Below are 23,651 nucleotides of genomic sequence, written 5' to 3'. Positions count from 1 at the left end.
TTACTTGGAAAACACTGCATAACGTAGCAATTTTTTGGAAAAATCACAATTATTCATGAAAATACAAAGGGCCCTAAAATGTTGTGCATAATAAAGAAATGTGTATTAATTTGTGGAACCCAGAACTTTGCAAACTTCTTTGACCACAGAACACATTTTTCCTTGAGCATAAATTAACCATGTCAATGAACTGGCCCTCTGAAAATGCAATTCTAGATTGAAAAGTACTTTCTCCAAAAGAGAGGAGTTTTTGTCACTAGAATTTCGAGCATGATTATAAGACCAACTGCCAGGAAGTTTCTGGGGATTTCTGCACTGGATAGGATAATGGACTAAGAGACTTCAAAGAGCCCTTTCAATTCCCAAGATTCAGTGATTCTATTCCACTCTAAATCAGTGACATTATTTAGTATCTTTTGTGGCTACTGTTAGACACAAAGAGTAGCATCTTTTGTGTCTACTATTAGGCATGAATGCCACAGTTTGTCACAGAAAAACCCCTTAGATTCCTTATCTCACATCTGTGTAATAACCCTGCAAGGAAGGTATTCTAACCCCCAATTTATAGATGAAAATGCAACTGAGTGTCAAAGAGTTTAAATGAATTGCCCAAGTGGTAAAGCAAGGACTGGAACCAAGGTCCAAGCATTTTCTACCATGAGGTACCACTTTCCTAAATCACCCTGGTCTCAAAGGAGACCATGTAGGGTTGGACCTGGAACACGGATGACTCAAAGGTATGAAATGTTATTTTTGGTATTAGCCTCTGTGGTCATTAGTAATAGTATAGAAATAATGCACTGCTTCCTTGGGCTCCTAGCATCAACTACCTTTTACTTCCACTTCTTTCTCATCTCTGAATATTAGCAAAGAGCAGACAGTTACTTATTTCTGACCCATGGCCTTTGTCCTTGCTGTTACCTGCTTCTGGAATGTTTTTCACAGGACTGGCTCCTGCTCATCCATCAAGTCAACTCTCGTGATGTCACCTCAGGCCAGCTTTTCCTGCTCCCCTGTGGTGCTGCTCCTCTGGACACAAGGTAGGCCTGTCCTTCCTGGGCCCCTTGGGATTGGATGCCACCATTGGCCCAGTGCTTGCCAACTGGTTGTGCACAAAAAGTGGTACGTGTCACCTCCTGATGGGAGCATCTAACTGCAAGACACATATATGCATGCGCGTGTGGGCACACCGGAGAGCTTTCTCATGCTCCTTATAACAACCAGTCATGTCTGAGTGGCAAGAGCGGCAGCCTGGACCCCTGAAAGACCAGGAGCCGCAGAGCCCCCTGCTGACCCATACTGGGCATGCAACAGGAATCTGCTTTTAGGTCTGGGTTTTGGATCTGCATACCCTAGCCCAATGTTTCTCAAAATTTATGTGCATAAAAACCACCTGGAGCACCCTTCCCCAGAGATAATTATTCAGTAGATCAAGCATCTTTAGATCAAATTTCTAGTAGATCTTTGGAAATTTGGATTTCTAAGAAGTGTCTAGATAGTGCTGATGCTCCCAGACCACATTGTGAGTAGCAATGACCCTGCACTCCTGACTGATGGATCCCCTCGGATCTAAAGTAGCCGCCCTCTGCTCTCCAGTCAGGTGTTACCTGAGCACCTCTTTCATTTGCTCCATATGACTTAACACAACTATCGCTATTTATTTGTTTGCATACTCATCATCTATCTCCTCCATTATGGCATAAACTCCATGTGGATTAAGACTGTCTTTTTTATTACAGCATCCCCATGATGCTGAATGAGATCTAGAATCACACAGTGAATAAAGGAATGAATGAGTCATCAAGAAGTGTGTTCCGAATGTCGGCTATGGGTGTTCATTTCTGTCCAGGCCCTAATCTCCTAAATATCTTCTTTGAATAATGAGACACTGAGAGGAACAAACGCGTAAACAGATCCAGCTAAACGAGGCCACAGCCCCGCCCAGCAACCACCGCTATGGGTGCAGAGCCAGCCGAAGTGGCCAACAGCCAAGGTTGCTGAAACCCTAAGTGTAAAATGCCTTTCTCTCTGCCCTGACTCCAGAGCTTTGAGGGCAAGTGGAGCCACGGAAGCCAGGTCTGCAAGACAAAGTTGGATTTTTCTGTTCCTATTTTCCTTCCTCACATCTCCATGAGACAAGCCTTTGAGGACACAATGCCGAGACTCAGCGTGAAAGTGTTTCTCAGTGAACCATGTCCCTGGCAGCCCAATCTGTATTTAAATTACATGAAAAATTCATGAGTTTCATAGAAACAACTTCAACCCATTATCATCACATACTCCTTTGTCTGGGAACTAGCTCCCTACTGGGCACTGGGGAAGATGACCGAGAAGAGTCCAGTATTAGGAAGAATAGCCAGCACACGGCCGGGCCATCAGTCACTACCCACTTGTGGTCCACCTCCTTCACAAATGGGACTTCTAGTGACGTCTGGGGGGGAGAGAAAGAACACAAAAGAGCCAATAGCAGCCTCAATGCATCTGCAGGGCTCTCCATCATGTCTTAGAATGGGGAAGAAAAATAACTTGCATGTCTACTACATATAAAAACAATTTGAAAAAATTGGAATTTAGATTTAGAGATACTTAAAATGAGACTCAGATTTACATGCAATAATATGTTGGAGTTGGCTTTATATTCTCTTTTAACACCCCTCTCCTCACCACCCCCCGAAAGAAAAACCCATAGGGAGCAACAGTGATAGAAGGAACGGGACGGGCCATGAAAGTTAATAATTGTTGAGGTGAAGTGGATACATGAGGGTTAATTATAAAATTCTCTACACTTGGGTATGCTTGAGCATTTTCAGAACAAAAAGTTGTTTTAAAAATGAGATTTTTTTCATCCAGTGGATTATAAAGAAAAAAAAAAATCCCACTGCAACACGGTAGGTAGGAAAACAAGCAGATACCACGTGGCAGAGGCAGCCTCCTGTGGTTTCTGGGATGGAGGCACACGGGTATACTTTAACATCGTTTACACTGTCTGTGATAACACAGTGTAATGGAGCAAAGTATATTCTCAACAATTGTCAGTGTGGGAAGAAATGCATTTGTAAAGATTTATTGTCACTGTTGTTTTTTAATGCTTGATGTTTTGGAGCTATTCTTCGAGTAAAATAAAAGGTGTTTCCTGTGCTGGAGGTATTTTACATGCTTCTCTTGTTAAGCAAGACTTCCTTTTTTTCTCTTCTGCAATGAGTTTGGTGGGGAAAGTTTGCACTTGAACCTTGGAGAGATGCATGTGAAGTGTGTTGCCCCTGAATTCTCACTTAAAATAGTTAATAATGTAAACATTATTTCAAAAATTTAGTATCACTGCAACTTATACTAGTACTAACTTAAACCTACATGGTAATTTTATATTTTTAATTAAAAAAAAATGTTTCCCAAAAAAAAGCAGTTCTGAGAAAAAACATAAAAGGATATTGCAAACCTTCATGATACTAAATGCTTGCTCAATTCATGCCCCCAAATTGTCCAGCCTATGCCCCTGGTGGAAGGAGAGGGCTGCCAGGAGAGAAAGCCAGAATGGAAAAGAAAGATGCTGTTCTTGGGAGCCAAAAAGACCCAGGCTGGAATTCTAGTTCTATCTCTTCCTAGCTGTGTGACCTTGAATGGCTTACTTTACCTTCCTAAATCTCATCTGTAAAACAGGGAATGATATTACCTCTTCATATCATTGAATCACAGTAAAGTATCGATCAGAACAGAATCTATGGTTGGGGAGGAAAGGAGATTATTCATGAGAAACTTTGCAGGGCAGCGTGTCCTTGCGGGTCACGATGGTAGGGGGGAGGGGGCAGAGAAAAAGACAAAATAAGAAGAGAAAACAGGAAAGCATAGGGATAGTTCTCATTCTTTTATATCCAGAGGGAGAGTAACCAAGAGCAAAGACAGATGAGATCCAGTCAACTACATGTTCTTGGTTTAATCTGTAGCAAGCATACTCCAATACCCAGGTGCCCTGGCAAGATGCTTCCGATGTCTGATAATTGCATTATAATGAGGCACCACATGAAATAAAATAAGCCATAATTAGGGGTGGCACCAGAGTCTACTTAACGTCACCTGGGAAAGAACCTGGGGAGAAGTCTGTGAATTTTATAAAAGGGAAGAAAATGCAGTATCTATAAAGAGGTTAACCTGAGTCTATGCATCCAGGAGAGAGCTTTATATGCCATTTACCTGTAACTACTTCAACTGACAGTGTTTAGTCAGCGTTGGGTAATAAATTTATGTTCTAGTGTCAAGTCTGTGCCACTATCATTGCTTAGAAGGAAATGTCAAAAATAAGCAACCCAGAGCTTGGGAACGAGGATTCACTTTCTCCTGGGGCTTTGTGAAGGATTCAGAACAATGCAGAGGGCTGGGTGGAAAGAGTTATAAAAACAGGGAGCCCATAGTTGCAGGGTTGTGGTGAAAATTAAATTAAAAGGATAATGTATGTGAGGTATCTGGAATGCCGTAGACCTTCAGTGAATAACTCCTACAACTATCTCTATCATGGTCATCGCTGTTGGGGTTGAGACTGGTACTACTACTATCCCCTCAATCCAGGTTGGCTTCATCCTGCTCAGAGACTGGACTCCTGCCTTTGACCTTAATGCCGATCTCAGCACCCCCTCACAGGTTGCAAAAATAATCCACACAAGAACAATGGAGAATTACCGAAGACATGGCAAATGAAAGGCTCTACATCACATTGCTGAGAATGAAGTCTAGAAAATTCCATTCAGACATATCAGAAATCAGTTAGGTTTCTCCTGGCCATTCAGCTGTCTCTTCCTTGACCTTTCACTGAGCCTGGTCCAGCCTCACCAGTTTCTTCCCATTCCCCAGATCCCTTTGGTACCTCCCTGCCCTTCCATTCTCTTAGAAACCACAACTGCTTCCTCCCTCTGTTATGCAGAACAAGTTCTCATCTGCTTAACCTTTTGACCTCTAATTTATATATCTCATCCAGCAGCAAAGAAAGGGTCTTCAGCTCTGAGACTCTCTCCAAAGAAATTTAAAACAGTGCATTTAGTGACATCACAACCACGATCACCGAAGTATCTAGTTCTAATCTCACTTCACTAATCTTCTGATCTCACAGTGATTCTTTGTCTCTTTTGTCCTCTCCTCAAAACTACTTATTAGCAAAATTTTGTTCCCCAATCCAATTGCAAGCATGGCTCTAGGCCTGTTAGGGCATTTTCATGCTGTCTGGGTCAGTCCTCAACTGTCAGTTCTGTTGATCAACTTCTCCTCCGTCAATGCCCAGGATGGCAGTTATTTAATCTGGAAGTTCCATCTGTGCTTAGGTGCTACGAGAAAAGACAAGGCAAGAAAATTTGGTGAAAGAATCAAGATTCTGCCAGACTTAAAACGAGACACCAAGCAAACACCTATCATATTTTCGGTTTCTCAATGATGACACGTCTTGAGGTGGGCTGCAACTAAACTGTGGTACGCCAACAGCTCATACACGCCAGTGCGCACATCATTTGAAAGTGCAAAACAAAAAGGCAATCTTGAGGGCCAAAGCTGCCCTCATGATTTGAAAGGTTTAGAAGGGCTGGCTCATTGGAATAAAGAAGTACCAGCCTATAATATGTTATTTTCCAATCTATGCTAACTCAGCGTTTATTAATTGAGATTCATCAAACACAATATTCTTTCTCATGGAGTTCCTGTGTCTTCTTCCCTTTCCCACAAAAGAAGACTTAATTCTGAACACAAGAAGAAGAAAAGGAAAAATGAGAGCAGACATAACCCAGTCAAAAAACTTGGATTTATGGAGTTCAACCCTGAAAATATTTTTTTTTAAAACATCAAGCATGTGAATTAAAGCTCCCACCAGGCAGCTATAATTTATACAGCAAGCACTTGGCAGGTAATCTGAGCACACTGTGATACGGGTAGCAAAGGGATCGTCTTCGCAGAAAAGCTGACCCTCTTTGTGACAGGCCAGGGGGTGAGTAAGAAGCACACTCACTTTGCAGCTGTAATAGGGTGTTTCCTACTTAATGGGCCTCTGAGAATAAAAAGAACAAGAAAATACCTAAGAAGGAAAGGTGGGTCCCAACCAGAGTGGGAGGAGGAGCCCACGAAAAGCAAAAGGCAATGAAACAAAGGGAGGTGGCCCGAAACCGTGATTCCCATCATGGTTGCAAAATTTCAGGTAAACCAAGTACAAGAGAATGAAAATACAATTCATTCATTATATATCAGTTATATATCAATACAACAGAAGGCTCTTGATATTCTTCAAGCTAATTATTTCATTCATTTAGGTATTTTTCCAACAAGTCATTTTTAGAGATAGACTAAATCTATCGTCTCCAGAATATTTTTGATTTCTTGTTTGTTTCCAGACAATATGGCTTCATACTTCAGTCTTTGAAGACTTACACTATATTTCACAGCTAGTCTGAGTCAAAACACACTGTCCTAAAAAAAAAAAAAAAACTACCGCGTTTAGGGAAAAAGGTGAAGATATGCCATATTTGCTTATAATACAGCATAGAATATAGGTGTCCCTCTCACGCTATTCCTTAACACTTTGTAAAGACAGGCACCCCATACAGGAGTGGTGGAGAATCCCTGAAATTAAGGAATGGGTATCACCCAAATGATACCAACTGATTTCATGCAGACTAGTAACAATCATAAGCAGCATTCCCCGAGCCTACTTTCTGATTCTATGATTAACTGGCTTGATGATGAATTCTTCGGGGAGTGGCATCCATCCCATTTGTAAACATGATCTCCAAGAGAATGAAATTATTCACTCTTGTTCTGTTCTGATCCGTTGTTCTCTCACTGAGGAGGGGCTCTTTGCAACAGGGTCACATTATTCTCTACCTTGGATTTGTGCTTTTCTATTCCTTTCTTCTTGATGCTTCTGAGGAAAAGCCAGCTGAAATTTCTAAAGAATCACCCAAGATGAGGAGGAAAGAGCACCAAACCAGGCATCAAAGCCGTGGATCCTGGGCTATGCTCTGACATTGACTCAATTGCATTATTGCAATGTGCAAATTGCATCACGGGAGGGAGGAAGGCTCTCTGCCTTTAAAAAACAACAACGGTGAAGTTATTATCACAAATCAGATGTCATAAACTGGCAGCCCCTGTACTCTTCCTGCTCTGTTGCATTTGGCCAACAAATATGCTAATTTCTTTAATCAGGAGATTTCAGATAACAATGCAGATTTACAGATTCTCGTCAAAAATTTGCTCATTGGTAAAAATGCAGATTTACGGATTCTCTTGAAAATTTGTCAGATCTTATGAAATAAACCTACGTTTATGCTTGTCGAGAATTGTTGCTTGTCAAGAGAGCATGGGCTCTCCAATTTGCCACGTCCTCATCACTCACAGTGATTCATACACACTTATCCCAAGTCACTTCCCTCCAGTAGGTTACCTGACTGGAAGGTGAATTAAGGCATTTGCGTTTGCTGCCTCTAGTCAAGAAGAGGCAAAGGTAGTAAGACGCATTGCAAGGTAACAAAGAGCACGGAGAAGCCATAGACACACACCACAAATAGAGGCTTGAACGTGTAGGCACATTTACAAACGGATCACAGCCTCCCATTAGTTAGGCAGTCTCCCCTTCACTGCTGGATATACAATAGATAAATAAATAGCAAGAATACATGTGATATATATTTAGATTGCACATTAGACTTTAAAATCTGTGCCTAACTGAATGCATTAGTCCGTGTTTTCTGTTTATGTCTCCACAATGCCATGGAAACACAATGCGGCATGCTAATGGGTCTCTCCTGGCAATAAATAAACAAAGTCTTTGTCTATTCATGTTTCAATTTCTTTTTTTTTTTTTACGTAATTTACAATTTCAAAAAAGAAAACAGATCGGTGGTATGGTTTTTTTTTTTTTTTTCCTCCCTGCCCCTTCCCCATTTCCTCTCTTGCAAAGTTACATCTGCAAGAAATGCAAAATGCACCTTCTAGTGGTTACTGAAATCCAAACCAGCACCATCGGCACTCAGAGGGCAGGATTCTCCCAGCCAGACTCCTCTTTCACCTTTTACAAAATGCCATGATAATTAAACTCTGTAATGAGCTTCTTTCAGCATTTCACTCTAACCCACAGAGCACTGAATATAGTTGTTTAAGGTTGAAAGCTGATATAAAACAGACATAAAATCTGGTGGGTTTCGCTCCCCTCCTTCAGTCTAAAAAGCAAGAGCCAGTCCATTTTTACAGAGACAGCAACAACAGTCACAGCCCTTGAATGGCTCTGTGATACCAGCAACCCGCTCTCGCCTCCCTGGCTCCACAGCATGTGGGAGCAGACGAGCTGCTCACCACACCGTCGCCATAATGTGCAGGTGAAACCCAAAGCCCAAAGTGCTGGGGGTCCAGTGGCTCACAGGGGAGCGCTCTCCTGTCTGGCACCTGCTATCCCCTGCTGCACAGTAACTCAAAACTTGGAGAGCCTGATTATTATCTATGTGGAGGAGTGGGCAGATTTAACCAGGTTGCGCAAGCCCAAGGAGTCTCCTGAACCCAAGTGCAGTGGCCTCGGTCACAGGGGGAAGGAGAGGTGGGCAAGTCAGGTACTTCTCTGGTGAGCTGGCACAGTGAGCAGGGACCTTCGCTAACGGACCCGCCAGCCTCCAATCACAGGCCCTGGCCATCCAGCCGCATCCCAACCACAGACTATGTGCAGTCAACCTCAGGGCCAGAATCTCGCATGCAACATCTATTTTTGTCAGTCATGAAAAGTGGTATGTGGACCAGATTTCAAGGCATTCAAACAAGAGATCTGTCCTAGCATCTGCCATGGAGAGACATTGTTTCCATCGGTTAATTGTCAAGCGTTGGACCTTTAGTCAGAAAGCAAAGTGTCCACCAAAATGCTTTCCTTAGATAATAATCCAATGTTATGTTCTTTATTTTCCTAAAGTGGTATATAATAATCTATACATCTTAGCTACATTTCCACAGCTTCTGTAAAATAGTAATATAAAAATATAACATCATTAGGTACTTACTCTGTGCTTCTGAGATAGTTGCTATTATTATCCCCCTGTCACCAATGAAGCAAAGTTTAGAGGTAAATAACATGTTCAAGGTCAGAACGCTAACAAGTAGATGAGCTTGTTATCACCTTGGATGAAAACCAGGTCATCTGACTGCAGAGCCCGTATTTCTTCCACCCACATCTTGTGAGCACTTACTCTGAGCCCCACACAGTGTTGAAATATTTTCTTCAAATGGTCTCAACTTTTGAATTTCTGTGACCCATTTCATCCCAAAATGAAAACGCCATTAAGATGCATTTTTTCCGGGGCGCCTGGGTGGCTCAGTCGTTAAGCGTCTGCCTTCAGCTCAGGTCATGATCCCAGGGTCCTGGGATCGAGCCCCGTATCGGGCTCCCTGCTCTGCGGGAAGCCTGCTTCTCCCTCTCCCACTCCCCCTGCTTGTGTTCCCTCTCTCACTGTCTCTCTCTGTCAAATAAATAAATAAAATCTTTAAAAAAAAAAAAAAAAAAGATGCATTTTTTCCTTTCAATCATGGGTGCCAGGAAAAGTCAAAGCAGTGCCCAGTTTTATTTATCCGTACTTCTTCCTTTGGGGACAATTTTTTGTCATTTTCTTGTATTTGTTGTTTATAACACTTGTATGCTCTGCTCCCGTCAGATGACTGCTCCTCTTTTAAGCCCTGTTTTTGCTTTACATCCTGTTTATCTCAGAAGCTACTCCAAATCTTTTACAAATAGGCAAGGGATAAATACAGGTGTTTCTGCTTTATTGTCATAAATGGGTCCTGAAGAAAGCTCACATTCAACATAATCATGCACTGAAAATAATAAGGTTTATGGGGAAAATGGGAGTGGGGCAAATGGCTCAAAAGCTATGACGCATTATTTAACAAGTGCCCTATCCCAAACAATAGTGATATTAACACAATTCTAGCCCAGTTAACTGTCCTCAGGAACCCTGGGGTGCGTGCACTTAGAACCTCATTCTTCCTTTATATTCTGGCCTTCGTTCTCTCCTTTGCGATGCCAGCCCTAGGTAACACTATATTCTAAGAGAGACCAATTTCATCAAAATATGATCCAAGGGTAACCATCTTCATCAATCCTCTTTTTAATTTTTTTTTTTTTTTGGAGGGGGCTGGGGCAGTGGGAGGTTGTGACACAGGTAGGACTGTTTTCAGCTTTTTCTTTTTTTCCAAGATTTTATTTGTCAGAGAGAGACAGGGAGAGAGCACAAGCAGGGAGAGGGGCAGAGGCAGAGGGAGAAGCAGACTCCCTGCTGAGCAAGGAGCCCGAAGCGGGACTCGATCCCAGGACCCTGAGATCATGCCCTGAGCTGAAGGCAGACACTTAACTGACTAAGCCACCCAGGCGTCCCTGTTTTCAGCTTTTCCATCTGCAGTTACAGCCTCCCCAGGTAACTTCACTTGGGAAAATGTAGTGGGTTCTGGATGACACAAAACCAGCCACTTTCACACCAAAGGAAGGTGTGTCTATTTTTAGTTTTTTTCTGAACTTCACATATTCCTAAAGCTTTCCCTTTTATTGTGAAAAGACCCTTTTTCATTTTATTTTGAAAATGTCAAAATATTAACATGCTGGGAAACATCCCATGTGCGGCACCTAGACTTTCAAGTCATTCCAATTATCGGGGACATATCCACCTTTAGCGGGACTTGAATCTTCTACGCTTTTGAAGTCCTTCTTTAAGAAAAAGAATGCAAAATACAAATGTAAACTTTGGTTGAAAAGTGACTCTTCGTTTGGAATGACAGGCAAATAAATGACAATGGACAAATTTTGAAATACTGATAATTGTCAAGAACTTCAGAAGATCTAGAAAAATTATATATTTTTATTAACAGGCTTGCCTCTATAACACTTTGCTATTTTTGTTTGTATCTGCTTTATCTCTTTGTATGACAATAAAATTGTAATATTTTCTACAGAGAAAATAAAATTCAGTCCCTTCTCCAGCAAAGGCAACCAAACTTTGGTTTTTTTGTTGACATTTTACTAAGGTTTCTTTCAGTTCCACCATTTATTATTGTAACATCTTATATTGTACTTAGAATTGTTACCAATTTGGGGGAAACTATCAAGTGCCTTTCATATATGATTCGTAGGAATGCAAGGCTCTTCAAGATTCCCTGTGCAGTGGCTGATCTTAAAAATTCCTGGACTTTTCAATAGCCATTAACAAATTAGCTGTCTTTGCTCTGGTGGCATATTATTAGTTTTACATTATCCTTGTCAATGACAATTTTTTGTGTCCAATCAGCAGGAAATGTAAATAATTCTCCAATGTGTTCATATTATTCCCTCCTTTCATTAACTGGATTATCAAACAACCCAAGAGCCTAGTCATTAATTCTTTTCAAAATGCATCTCTAGCTCTCAATGAATTGCTGTTAATGGTATTGTCTGGATATCATCCACCAGCCCCCAAATCTCACTGGTTGCTCATTACAAAAGCACCAACTCACGGACCTCAGCTATTGAATACTTTGGGGAGAAATCTTATAGGAGAGGGGAAGGCGGGGGGAAAGAGAGAGAGAGAGAGAGACAGAACTTAATTTATGGAGGTTAAATTACCTTATTCTAGTAAATTTTGCAAAGACACACCATCATGTGAATATAATGCTTTTTTAGCTTTAGGGTAAATCTGCCTCTCCTGACATAATTTGCATTAAAGAAACCCAAGTTCTGGCAGAACAGACCATACCAAATAAATGAATTAACAATAAATAAATACATGGCATAATGCCACAGTCATGCCCTCTGCTAATACTAAAATTAGACATTCAAAAATACTGGTCATACAAACCGCTCCACTAGTCAGCTCATTAACAAGAACAATATAAAAGAAATTTTGGTTGATTAGTCAAACAGGCTGACAGGATTAGATAATTTTGGTTCTTCTTCTCTTTTTCTTTTCATTGTATTAGCCCTTTAACTGACTTGCTAAAACTTGTGTTGGCTCAATAATCTAAGTGAGAACAGGGAGCAATGTGACTAAAGCCTGAGTAGAGAGCTATGTCAGCAGTAGAGTCAGACAACTCTGGAAAACACCTTCTCTCTTGACCCCGTCTGCACTGAATCTGCTGCTTTATTCTTTTTTTTTCTTTTTCTTTTTTTTTTTTTTAAGAATTAATAACCGGTAGACATGTTAAAATGTTAAAGCAATTTGGAAAAGGCCAAAAAGTCAAGAAAGTATTCATATGTAAGCATTGATTATTTTATCAGAGAAAATCACCAATATAGTATTCTAAGGAAAAGAAATTTATGAGTGGCAAGCTTCACACGGGATGGTTACTCAAGCTCTGTTTCTGAGAGGAAGGCCCTCCCCTGAGATTAGGAGGCCCAGGACAGCCATGAATTCAGGAGGGTATTTTGAATCTCTGGACAAGATGGGAGATGGAATCCACTTACTCTAGTAGTTAAGAGGGCCACTGAACAATAAAAGCTATTCCTGTTTTGTTTTCCAGAAGTCCTTTATTATTCCACGCATGTTTCTGCCCAGAATAAAATAGGCAGAACAAAAGCAATGAAATCTTGCAACACAGGCTTTTTCTAGTTTATTGAGAATTTGCTATTCAAACTGTGGTCCACAACCAGCAACACGGGCCACGCCTGGGAGCCTGTGAGAAATGCAGAGTGCCAGGTCCCACCTTAGATCTGCTGAATCCTATGCACGTCAAAGGAGGCAAAGCACTAACTAGTCTTTCCACTAGCAACGCCGATGTAACTTCCAAATCAGTGACACAGTAGTTTAACTGGAAGTGTTTTTATCAGAGTTTGAAAATAATACATGCTCATTGTAAAAACAACAAAAACACACATTACAAAATGCTATAAAATTACCAAGTGAAAAGTGAAAATCATCTAGCGATGATTCATTCCCCAGGGATGAATACAGCTAACATGTTGATGTAGATCTTTCCAGCTTCTTTCTATCTGTATATTAAAAATAGGGTGACTTCTAGAGGTCATTTACAATCTGCTTTTATCCATTAGCAACGAGGACATCCTTACATGTCAATAAATGTATTTCTGGCTCGTCATTTTTTTTCCAATGGAATATTCTATTGTACAATGAAACATAACTCATTCAAATAATCTTCTCTTATTGGACAAAGAATGAATATACCATATTTCTTTAAAATAAATTCCTGAAAGTAGAATCTCAAGGTTTGAGGTAGGCACATTTAAATTTTCATGTACTTTGCAAGACGCCCTTCTAAACACGTGAGTATCATCAATCTCTATAATCTTCGCCAGTCCGATAATTGTGTCTTATTGTTGTCAAATGCCTTGATATCCTATCTTAAATTTAAATGTTTCTAGAAGGTGTTTTTGTGTGTGTGCCATCGATACTAATTTAAATAAAACAGTGTTTAGTAATTCATGTGCCTTATGTATTTTCATATTAATAACCCACTCTATTCAGGAAACTAGTAACCTAGAAGATAAAACCACAGGATGTGGTTTAGTCCAGAGTCTTTGAAATGAAAAGTTTGATTATTAAGCTCTGAAATCATTCAGGGTGCTCTACTTCTCTGTACATACTGTTTGGGTTTTCCCTGTGAGCCCCTCTCCATGCCCACTTGTGACTCTCCTCCCCCACCCCACCGGGTACCCGCTGAGCTCTCACGTCCTCACTTTGTACTACACACCCTCCTGGGGCCATTGCACTATTTACACACTGGTGGTGCTTGCATCTCCCTCTAGCCCAGATCTGAGCTGTTCTCCTTGACTGTGCACGGTTATTTCTCTTAATTAGCAACAATCCTCTATTTTAACACTATGCAAACGTTTCTCAAGATTGAGCTCCACTATCATGTCTTCCGTGAGGCCTGCCTTGAGAGTCTGGCAGCACTAAGACTCTCTCTTCTTTGACCCCACTCTGCCTTGTCTGTCTCCACTGCTGCCCCACCCCAGGGAGTGACCACATTTGTGTGTCCTTGTTTGGTCACGTGCCTTCTTTGGTCACGTGCCTTCTTTGGTCACGTGCCTTCTTTGGTCACGTGCCTTACAGGCAGCGCTTATTCTTCCGGTCTGTTTTCTCAAGCACCAACATTGAACCTGGCGTAAGGTAAATAATCAGAACCACTGATGAATGATTCCACAAATGAAACTAGAAACTACTTACTGGTCCCCTTCACCCTAAATTAGGAAAAACTGAGACCAAACAAATTAAATACAAACAAACAAAGAGAGAACAAAAACTCTGGGTAAAAACAGTTCGGAGCATTACATTATTTACTAACTTAATATATTTCCTTAATGAAAGTGGCTTAATTTCCAATAAAGAAAAAAAAAAATGAAGACAATGTTTTCAGAGAGAAGAAAAACAAAATTCTCTGCCTACAGCACCCCACAGCTAATACCGAGTAAAAATCATTCATTTTTCTTTCTTGTTTTTTCCCCATTCACCAACCATTATTTAAAATTCTGTGCCCATCACTCAAAGAAACAGAGACAGTTGTTCATTCTGAGTTAGGTTTTTGCTTATCTGACCAGCAGGGTCAGGATAATAAATCACTCAACCCCTAGGGAATAACAAAATGCTTAATGGATTTGTGCAGTTACCAGGGGGGAAAAAAGTAAAGAGGAAAACATTCAGGATTCAATTCATTTTCAAATACTGCATAGTACTTAAGAAAAGACTGCATGATGAGCATAGATAGCTGAAGCAGATGGAAGGAAAAAAACTTCCAGAAGTGGCATTTCCATTGGAGAAAAAGATACGGTCACTAAGCTTTGCTTCGAAGGGCCCTTCTCAATACAAGGAGAAAAAGCCAAAAAAAAAAAAAAATCAAGGTGATGCTCCTGAATCATTTACAGTTTCTTATCTGAGGGGTTAAGAACTGTTTTATATTCATCACACAGAACAATCTACATTGTAATATTGCTTAAAAGCATGATTAATATAACATAATAAAAAAAAAGTCAGATATAAATTGTCCATGAAACTTACAGAAACAGCTGACACTTCGATGAAAGCTTCTGTCTCATATGAGAGTAAAATAATTTCCTTGCCCTACTCTGGCCTTGCTGTGTTGTTTTAAGCAAAATACTTAACAATTCTGTGTCTCAGGTAGCCTGTCTGAAGAAACTTGCTTTTGTCTCCACTTCACCCTAAGAAACAGTGAGAATATCTGACTCCAAAATACTCTAATCTTTAAAAATGGTTGCACACGAGATACAAATTTATATTAGAGCTCGAAAACATATGTGAATCTCCTTAGCATTGTGCCTGGCACATCAGAGTTACTTAACAAGTGTTATTTACATCCCTTTTCTTCCCCAGATAAAATTAAACATTTTTTCTGTTCACTTAAGACAAAATAAGTTAGAATAAAATGAAGATTTTGTTTCTAAATTTTTCTAAAGACCTGGTATCATTCTTCCCCTTATTTTTGCGCTTTTGTGATATATATCTGTGAACAGAGTAACACTCAATGTGACAAAAGTATTGATATGTGTCCACACGTCTGGAGATTAGCAGCCTAATACAGAGTAGATTTTGAAATGATGTTAGAAATTCTGTCACCTCTGAGCAGCAACTTCTGATGGAAGCCCCAGAATTACCATACTTGGTAAGACTTTGGTCTAGGTAGGCTGCAGTTTTGCCTCAGCTGATCTGACATCCAAGCATATGACAACATTTTTGCTTCTTTTACAAGATTTCCTGGAGTTTGCACTCGCTTCATGATCTTGGCAGAGATTTTGCTGCTGAAATAACATACAGAGTCCTCACCAAAACGGTGTGCTGCTGAAATGCCAGAAAACTGCTAGCGTGGGCAAAATCCGCGAGTGACAGTCACCACCTCCTACCTGGCCAACCTCGCCTTCCCATAGTTCCATAAAGTTTCCGTGGAGGGGGGAGGTATTTTTCCCTCTCAAATAAAAACGGTTCTAATATTCCCCGATTTTTTCTTACCTTCTGTCTCTGAGCAAGCTTTGTAACTGACCTTGCTCAAAAATGGACTGCAAATCCTTATAGAATATTCCATACAAATTAAAATCCCCAAATGTAACTTACTTCCATGTCTTCAATGTTAAAATTAAAATGCCCCCCGCCCCCCCCCAGACTAATTTTAACCAAGTGCTTTTATTCTTTAAAAGCCCATGACCAAAAGATTTTCCTATTTGGCCAACATCAACTTCTTACAAACAGGAAGTTGAGCCTTTTTTACTTTTTACTGTCATCAGTCAGCATCTGAATACCTGATTCACACTTAATACACTCAAGGCCTAACAAAGCCATATTCTTTCCAAAGACATTGAACTCACGCTTTCACCAACGGATATTTAGTAATATCTTTCTATGAGCTTTTTATGTGCCAGGTGCTGTACCTAATGCTAGATATCCAGCCATGGAAAGGACAATGCCTGCTTTTCAGAGCATTTCCATTCTAGTGAGCAGAGACAGATGTTAAATGCATAAGTATATACATGCCGGATGGTGGGCACTAAGATCAAGGATAAGTTCAAAGAACAGGACAGAAAGCAGTGGAGTGGTAGTTATTATTCCAGATGGGGCCAGGGAAAGTGGTATGTGAGCAGATTCCCAAAGGGAATAAGGAAGCAAAACTTGCAGATATCTGGAAAGAGAACATTCCAAGGAGAGAGTCTTCCATAGGAACATACTTGGTGTACTTATGGGAAGCAAGGAGGCCAGGTGGCTAATGTGTAGCAACAGGGACGCAAGTGACACGGAACGAGATGTGAGCAACAGCTGGGACCAGGACACAGAGGGCCAGGCTAGGCCACGAGAGTGACTTTGCAAGGACCTCTGAGTGAGCTGAGAAGGCAATAGAGGGCTTAAGGAAGAAGAATCAGATGATGGGACTTTTATTATAAAGGCTAACCCACCTGGTACATGGACAGAATAGATCTCAGAAGTAGGAGTAGAATAAAAAAAGAGCAGGCTAAGGAGTGCTTCTTAGGGAACTTGCATGGGAGGAGATGAGAAATGGTCAGATTAATGATGTATTTCAATGTATTTCATATCCCACTAGACGAGTGAGAACTCAAAGATGACGCCAAAGGCCTGGGTCTGAATAGCGGATAGAACAGAGCTGCCATTTACCAGGAAGTGGAATAGGTTGTGATTGGGGCAGGGAGGAGGGAGAATCAAGAGTTCAGGTTTGAATATGTTACATTTGAACTGCCCATAGTGATCAAAAGTTCAAATGTCAAATAGGTAGTTGAATTTGTGAGAAGGACATGCAGAAGAGGTTTCCAGGCTGGAAAGGTAAATTGAATGCCATTCGTTGCCTATGAAAATGTGTCATAATCCACCTTGTGCTGGCCAGCTATTTCTGCAATGATACTGTGTAAAAAAACCACCTCAAAATTAGGTGACCTACAACAATAAGCAGTTATTCTTCTGGTTTACAGTCCTGTAAGTAGGCAGAGATGACTCTACCTCGGGCTGCAGTGTGGCTGGCTTGTCTCTAAGCCTTGGACCAAGTTTAGCTCTGATCTGTTTCTCATTCCAGGACCCAAGCTGAAAGAACCGCAGAGAGCTAGCAGCATGCCCTTACCAAGATGGTCACACAGGGCGTCTGCATGGCTCAGATGGTTAAGTGTCTGCCTTTGGCTCAGGTCATGATCTCAGGGCCCTGGGATCGAGTCCCGCATCGGGCTCCCTGCTCCTTGGGAGCCTGCTTCTCCCTCTGCCTCTCTCTCTCTCTGTCTCTAATGAATAAATAAATAAAATCTTTAAAAAAGAAAAAAAAAAGATGGTCACACAAACCAGCAAGAGCCAGAGGAAGTAGGTAATGCCTGTGAAGGCTCTCAGAACCTGGGCACACTGGCACTTCCACTCATATTCTACAGGCCAAGTCACCCAGTGAAACCCAGCATCAATGGGGCAGAGTAAGAGACCTGACATATAGTCACAGGAAATGCAAAATCACATGGCAAAGGAGAAGTGTATTTCTAACAGAGGGAAAGCCTGAAGAATCAGAAGTCATCCAATCTACCTTTCCACTCACTGTAGTTTTAGCTGCAGCTACAGCTCACAACAAAAGACTTCTCCCAGATACTATAATATTTTAACCCAATGAGTCCCAATGAGTTTCTTCAAATATCTTTTTTTTTTTGAGAGGGAGAGAGAGAGAGACCAGGGAGGGATAGAAGGAAAAAGAGAGAGAATCTTAAGTAGACCACACTCCCAGCACAGAGCCCAATGTGAGGCTCAATCTCATGACCCTGAGATCATGACCTGAGCCGAAATCAAGTGTTGGGCACTTACCAACTGAGCCACCCAGGCTCCCCTCAAACATCTATTTTTGAAAGCCATTTACAAATGTATTTGAGGTAATTATGCCTGGATGTTTCTCACTACAGGAAAAGTAGGTTGGTATTTTCTAATAACACGGTACACATCATACTTTAAATGCCATTTCTTTAAAAAAGGTCTTCATTAGTGCTTCTCAAACTATTTGTGGGGGAGGGCTTTTTTATTTCAACAAGGCATAGACCCATAATTTTATAAAACACAATAAAATTAATTGCTAAGCCTGACTTTTTTTAAAAAGCAAAGATACATAAAATTCAAATCCATGTTTTTTAGGAAAGTACTTGGTCACACTGCTATAAAAGTTTCTAAATACTCTCAATTTCTGTACTTATCTTGCCGAAGATAATAGTCATAGAATGGCATCAGCCCATAGACCACACTTTGAAAAGCACTGCACTAAATGATTCTATCATAACCAGATCCCTTTACCCCCCAAATCTTAGTATCACTGAATAATAGCAGTTAGAACACAAAACTAAGTTGCCAAGGATTTAAAATTGAAATTCACTTATACCCAAGTTTACTAAACTATTAATTCAATTTGCCAGGCTCTTTTGGTCCCCAGGATTCCATGCCTCAGTTATTAAGTAAAAAGAAAAAAAAAAAAAAGAGGAACTTTGTCAAATAGCCATATCCTGCTTTATGATTTTTACTCTGTTTTTCTTGATCCTTATGGCAATGCCTTTCAGATTTTCCACCCAAGCTGTACACACACAAATTACTAAAATCTCCTGGCCACATCCTGAGGCTACCTTAATTGACTGTTATCAAGCTGTGCTTTTTAAATGTTCCAGCATTTGATCTTTTTAAAATGCTTCTGAGACTTAACTGATGTCAAACTGGCTGGTCTAATTTCCTGCTATGTCTTTAGATCCTTTTTTAAAAATAATTGGGTGTTGAATTAGGGTTTTTTTTTTTCTTTCTTTCTTTCTTCCTCAAGGGATCACTACTAAATTTAGTTAAGCTCTAATCAACAACAAAAAAATTCCATTCTGTCCTATTAATTTCCTATATTTGGACTTACTGTCTCTCAAGTCATAAGCTACCCTAGAGTCCAGAAAAAATTAAGTCATGCTTACTCAGCCCTAGTGAAGGGGGCTTTATAGACATGGAAGTATCTAGATGACCTAGACACCAGATTTGAGAAAGGGATCTGCTGAACCTTGTCTGGACAAAAAAAAAAACAGCATCCAGGAGTCCTTTGTGTGGTGAAAGGAGAAAACCAAAGAGTGAAGAGATTGATACTAATGCAGAAACAATGACTTCTTCCCAGAAATGTCCTCAACATAACATGCATCATGCATGTGCAAGACTCACAACTGGCAACCAAGCCTTCTGCACCATTCCCAGTTCCGAGGGGGCACTAAGTAGGATTCAAGAGTGGAGGCATACCTCCCAATAGCTCCTAAGCTTCCTTGTTTTTGTTACCATAGTTGCTGATTTAAAGCAAAATAAAATTCATAAATGCCGCAACTTTCTATTCTCTTTTGGAAACTCTTTCTTTCTAAATGGTAATGAACAGCCTAAGCTCAATTCCTCTGGAGCCAGAAATTTGTCTGGGGACATATCTACATAATGCCGACAAATCAATGGATTATTCAATCAAAGCTATTGAAAAAAAAATAAATCAGTCTACAATTGAGCTTAATTGTTCAGTCAATTCAGACAAAAGAGTTGATTCTATGGACAACTGAGACACAATTTCCTAGGCAACATCGAATTCATGTTTTATCTCCCAGAGAACCTTGCATTAATAAGGACTCAGGTAATTGCCAAACAAATTATTAAAAGTCGTTGGCGTGTTTTTAAAATGGTGTTTAAAATATTTACCCAAATACTGTACTCATAGGTAGAATTTATGGTTAGAAAATATTTAGGTGTTTTGTAGAATCAAAATGCTAAGTAGCTGCCTTTTGTTCTCAGCTTTATTTAGAATGATAATTGCAAATGTCAACTCTTAGCTTAGTCAGATTTGCCCCCAGAGAGACCCTAGGGAATTCTACCTCCCCTCCTCATTGTCCACCCTTGTTCACATTTTGTAGCTCCTACTCCAAGGAAGACATGCTGGAGCCATATGGGTTCTTAAAACTAGATGAACCAAGAAACTCTGGTTTATAAACTCTACCAATGAGGCTTTGTGCTAGATGCCACAGAGAAACTCAGACAAATGGATAGACCATATTTTAAAGTATAATTTTATATCCAGCACATATTTATATCCAATATTATGTAAAGTGCAGACTACAAAATATAAAAATAATAATCAAAATTTGTGATGGTACTCTATATTTACATGTATATTTATATAAATTGAGATTTCTATTACTCAAATATATTAATAGAAGCAACAGTAGCTCTCAAGAAAAGATCCCAATAAATCCAAGAATGTTATTGTATTAGTCTGCTCAGGCTGCCATGTAAAAAACTACTACACACTGGGTGACTTATACAGCAGAAGTTTATTTTCTCACAGTTCTGGGGACTAGAAATCCAAGATCAAGGTACAATCAGGGTTGGTTTCTATTGACACCTGTCTTCCTACCTAATAGATGGCCCCCTTCTCTCTGTGTCCTCATCTGGACTCCTCTTTATATGAAAAAATAGATCTATGGTGTTTCTTCCTCTTCTTATAAGGATACCAGTCCTGTCATATGAGGGTCCCACCCTGACCTTATTTAACTTTAATTACCGTCCAAAAGGCCCTATCTCCACGAACAGTTACACTGAGGGTTAGGGCTTCAACGTATGAATTTGGAGGGGGCGAGTCTACACAATTCAGTCCGTAACATTTATAAATCATAAAATAAGCATATAAAAGCAATGGGAGTCTTCCTTTAATAAATGACATTAAGAAAACTATGCTGTACTCCACAACAAATTCTAAGCAGATTAAAATTAAATCTCAAGAAAGGAAAAGTATTTATCATAACAAGAGGATTAAAATAAAAGGATAAATTATAAAAGAAAAGATCAAAGTGGGTAAGATTAAGAAAATTAAAACACCTGTGTACAAAAAAAAAGTAACATTTAAATAAAAAGGAAAGCAAGAGGGGTTCCTGAGGGGGTAGGTTCAGTTGGTTAAGCATCTGCCTTTGGCTCAGGTCATGCATGATCCCAGAGACCTGGGATCAAGTCCTGAATAAGGCTCCCTGTTCAGCCAGGAGTCTGCTTCTCCCCCCTTCCCCTCCCACCGACTCCCCACCGATCGCCCGCCCTGCTCATGCTCTCTCTCTCTCAAATAAATAAAATCTTTAAAAAAAAAAAAAAAAAAAAAGGAAAGCAAGAACTGATGGAAAAGACACAGATAGGAAGAGATAATAAGAGACTAGAGTTAAATATATATCTTTATATGTTATATACTTATATATAATATACATAAGGTACCTATAAAATATGAATACTGCTAAGATTTCATTAGAGAGATGCATAACACAGGAAATACAGGAAATACAAAAATTTATCCTATTTATCAAAATAAGTGAAAATTAAAGCAATAATGAGTAATACTTTACACCTAATAACCAACACATTTTTCTAAAAAAACCTAACCCTGAGGCTAATGTAGGAAACATATTCTAAAGCACTACTAGAGACTACACAAATTACAAAAGTATTTTAAGAAAGCAGTTGGAAAATACGTATCAAAAATGTTAAAAAATTTCCCATCAGTTGAACACATTAATCCATTCTTTGAAACATACTGCTGCTATTAAAAACACCAAAAAAAGCTATATAATGATATTCCCTACATCTGAAGCAGACCCTGTTGGCTGCCTAGCTAACCACCTGTGATGGTTAATTTTATGTATCAGCTTGACTGGGCCATGGGGTGCCCAGATCTTTGGTCAAACATTACTCTGGCAGTTTCTATAAGGGTGTTTTGGGATGAGATTAACATTTAAATTAGGTAGATTAAGTAGATTATCCTCCATAATGTGGGTGGGCCTTGTTTAATCAATTGAAGGTCTGACTAAAACAGAAAGGCTGACCTTGTCCCTAGTAAGAGGGAATTCTCCTGCTGATGGCCTTCATACTAGAACATCAGCGTTTTTCCTTGCCTTCAGACTTGAACTGAAAAATCAGCTCTTCCTGGTTTCAAGCCTGCCAGTCTTCAGAATGGTATGACACCACTGTCCCTCCCCTTCCTGGTTCTTAGGCCTTTGGAGTCAGAACTAAACCTTCAGCCCTCCTGAGTCTCCAGCTTGCTGATTCACCCTGTAGACCTTGGGACTTGTCCACATCCATAATCAAGTGAGCCAATTCATAATAATAAATGATATAGATAGATAATACATAGATATATAGATACATAGCTCCCATTGGTTCTGTTTTTCTAGAGAACCATGACTAATACACCACCATTTCCACTTGCTCTTTGCCAGGTGAAATCCACTGTGGTTTGGGGAGTGATGTGCCCAGTTCTAGAATAGAGTAATTATCAATCATGATAATCCTGTTCTTTGCAGAGCTGAGTCTTGTTTGGACATATCACCTGATTCTACCTACTAAAATCTGAAGTGGAGTCCACTGTAAGCTCCTAGGGAGAAGTGTTCTCTCTGAAAAAGACAGCCATAAAGAAACAACCCTTTCACTCTCACCCTATTCCATCTGGCTTGGAGCTTGCCCTGTGATGATGTGATGTTTGAAGCAGCTGCAATCACCTTGTCAGCGTGAGGAAAAGCCCACAAGAATCGCAAAGAAGCGGACTCTGATCTCAAGCATTGCTGTGTAGCCAGACAGGGCATTGGTTTATGTAAACAGAAAATAATCCTTATGGTTTAAGCCATGGTTCACAAGGCTTTCTCTTAATTTCAGATACAAATATCCTAAATTGTATCATTTACTTACTTCTTTACTTACTCATTTATAATGGCCAAAAATATATAGTAATTACCTAAATCACATGAGAACAGTAAAGCAAACTCTCATATGTCAACTCAGTGGCAGCTTATCCAGGCATAAAGGATAAACACTACGACTATGCAACAACTTGGAAAAATGTGTCTCAAGTAAAGGATAATGTTTACAAAATAAGGCTAAATCTTGCTTAATAAAAATAAAATAAATTACACATACATATGCAAGCATAATGTCAAACGTAAAAACACTATTGCACAATGTTATGAACTGTATAATACCATTTAAATATACTTTGTTCAAACACACATATGTATTGAATAAAGATTCCTAAACCATAAAAAGCTTAATAGTATGATTTGGAAACACACCAAATTCATATGAGGAGTCGCCTCTGTGGAGAGTTCAAAAGGACTGGATCAGAGGTCAGAAACAGAAAATTATCCAATGTTTATTTCTTTCAAAATGAACACATTTTAA

This window comes from Halichoerus grypus, chromosome 14 (assembly GCF_964656455.1).
Source record: "Halichoerus grypus chromosome 14, mHalGry1.hap1.1, whole genome shotgun sequence".
Taxonomy (NCBI): Eukaryota; Metazoa; Chordata; class Mammalia; order Carnivora; family Phocidae; genus Halichoerus; species Halichoerus grypus.
Note: the sequence above shows the minus strand (reverse complement) of the source record.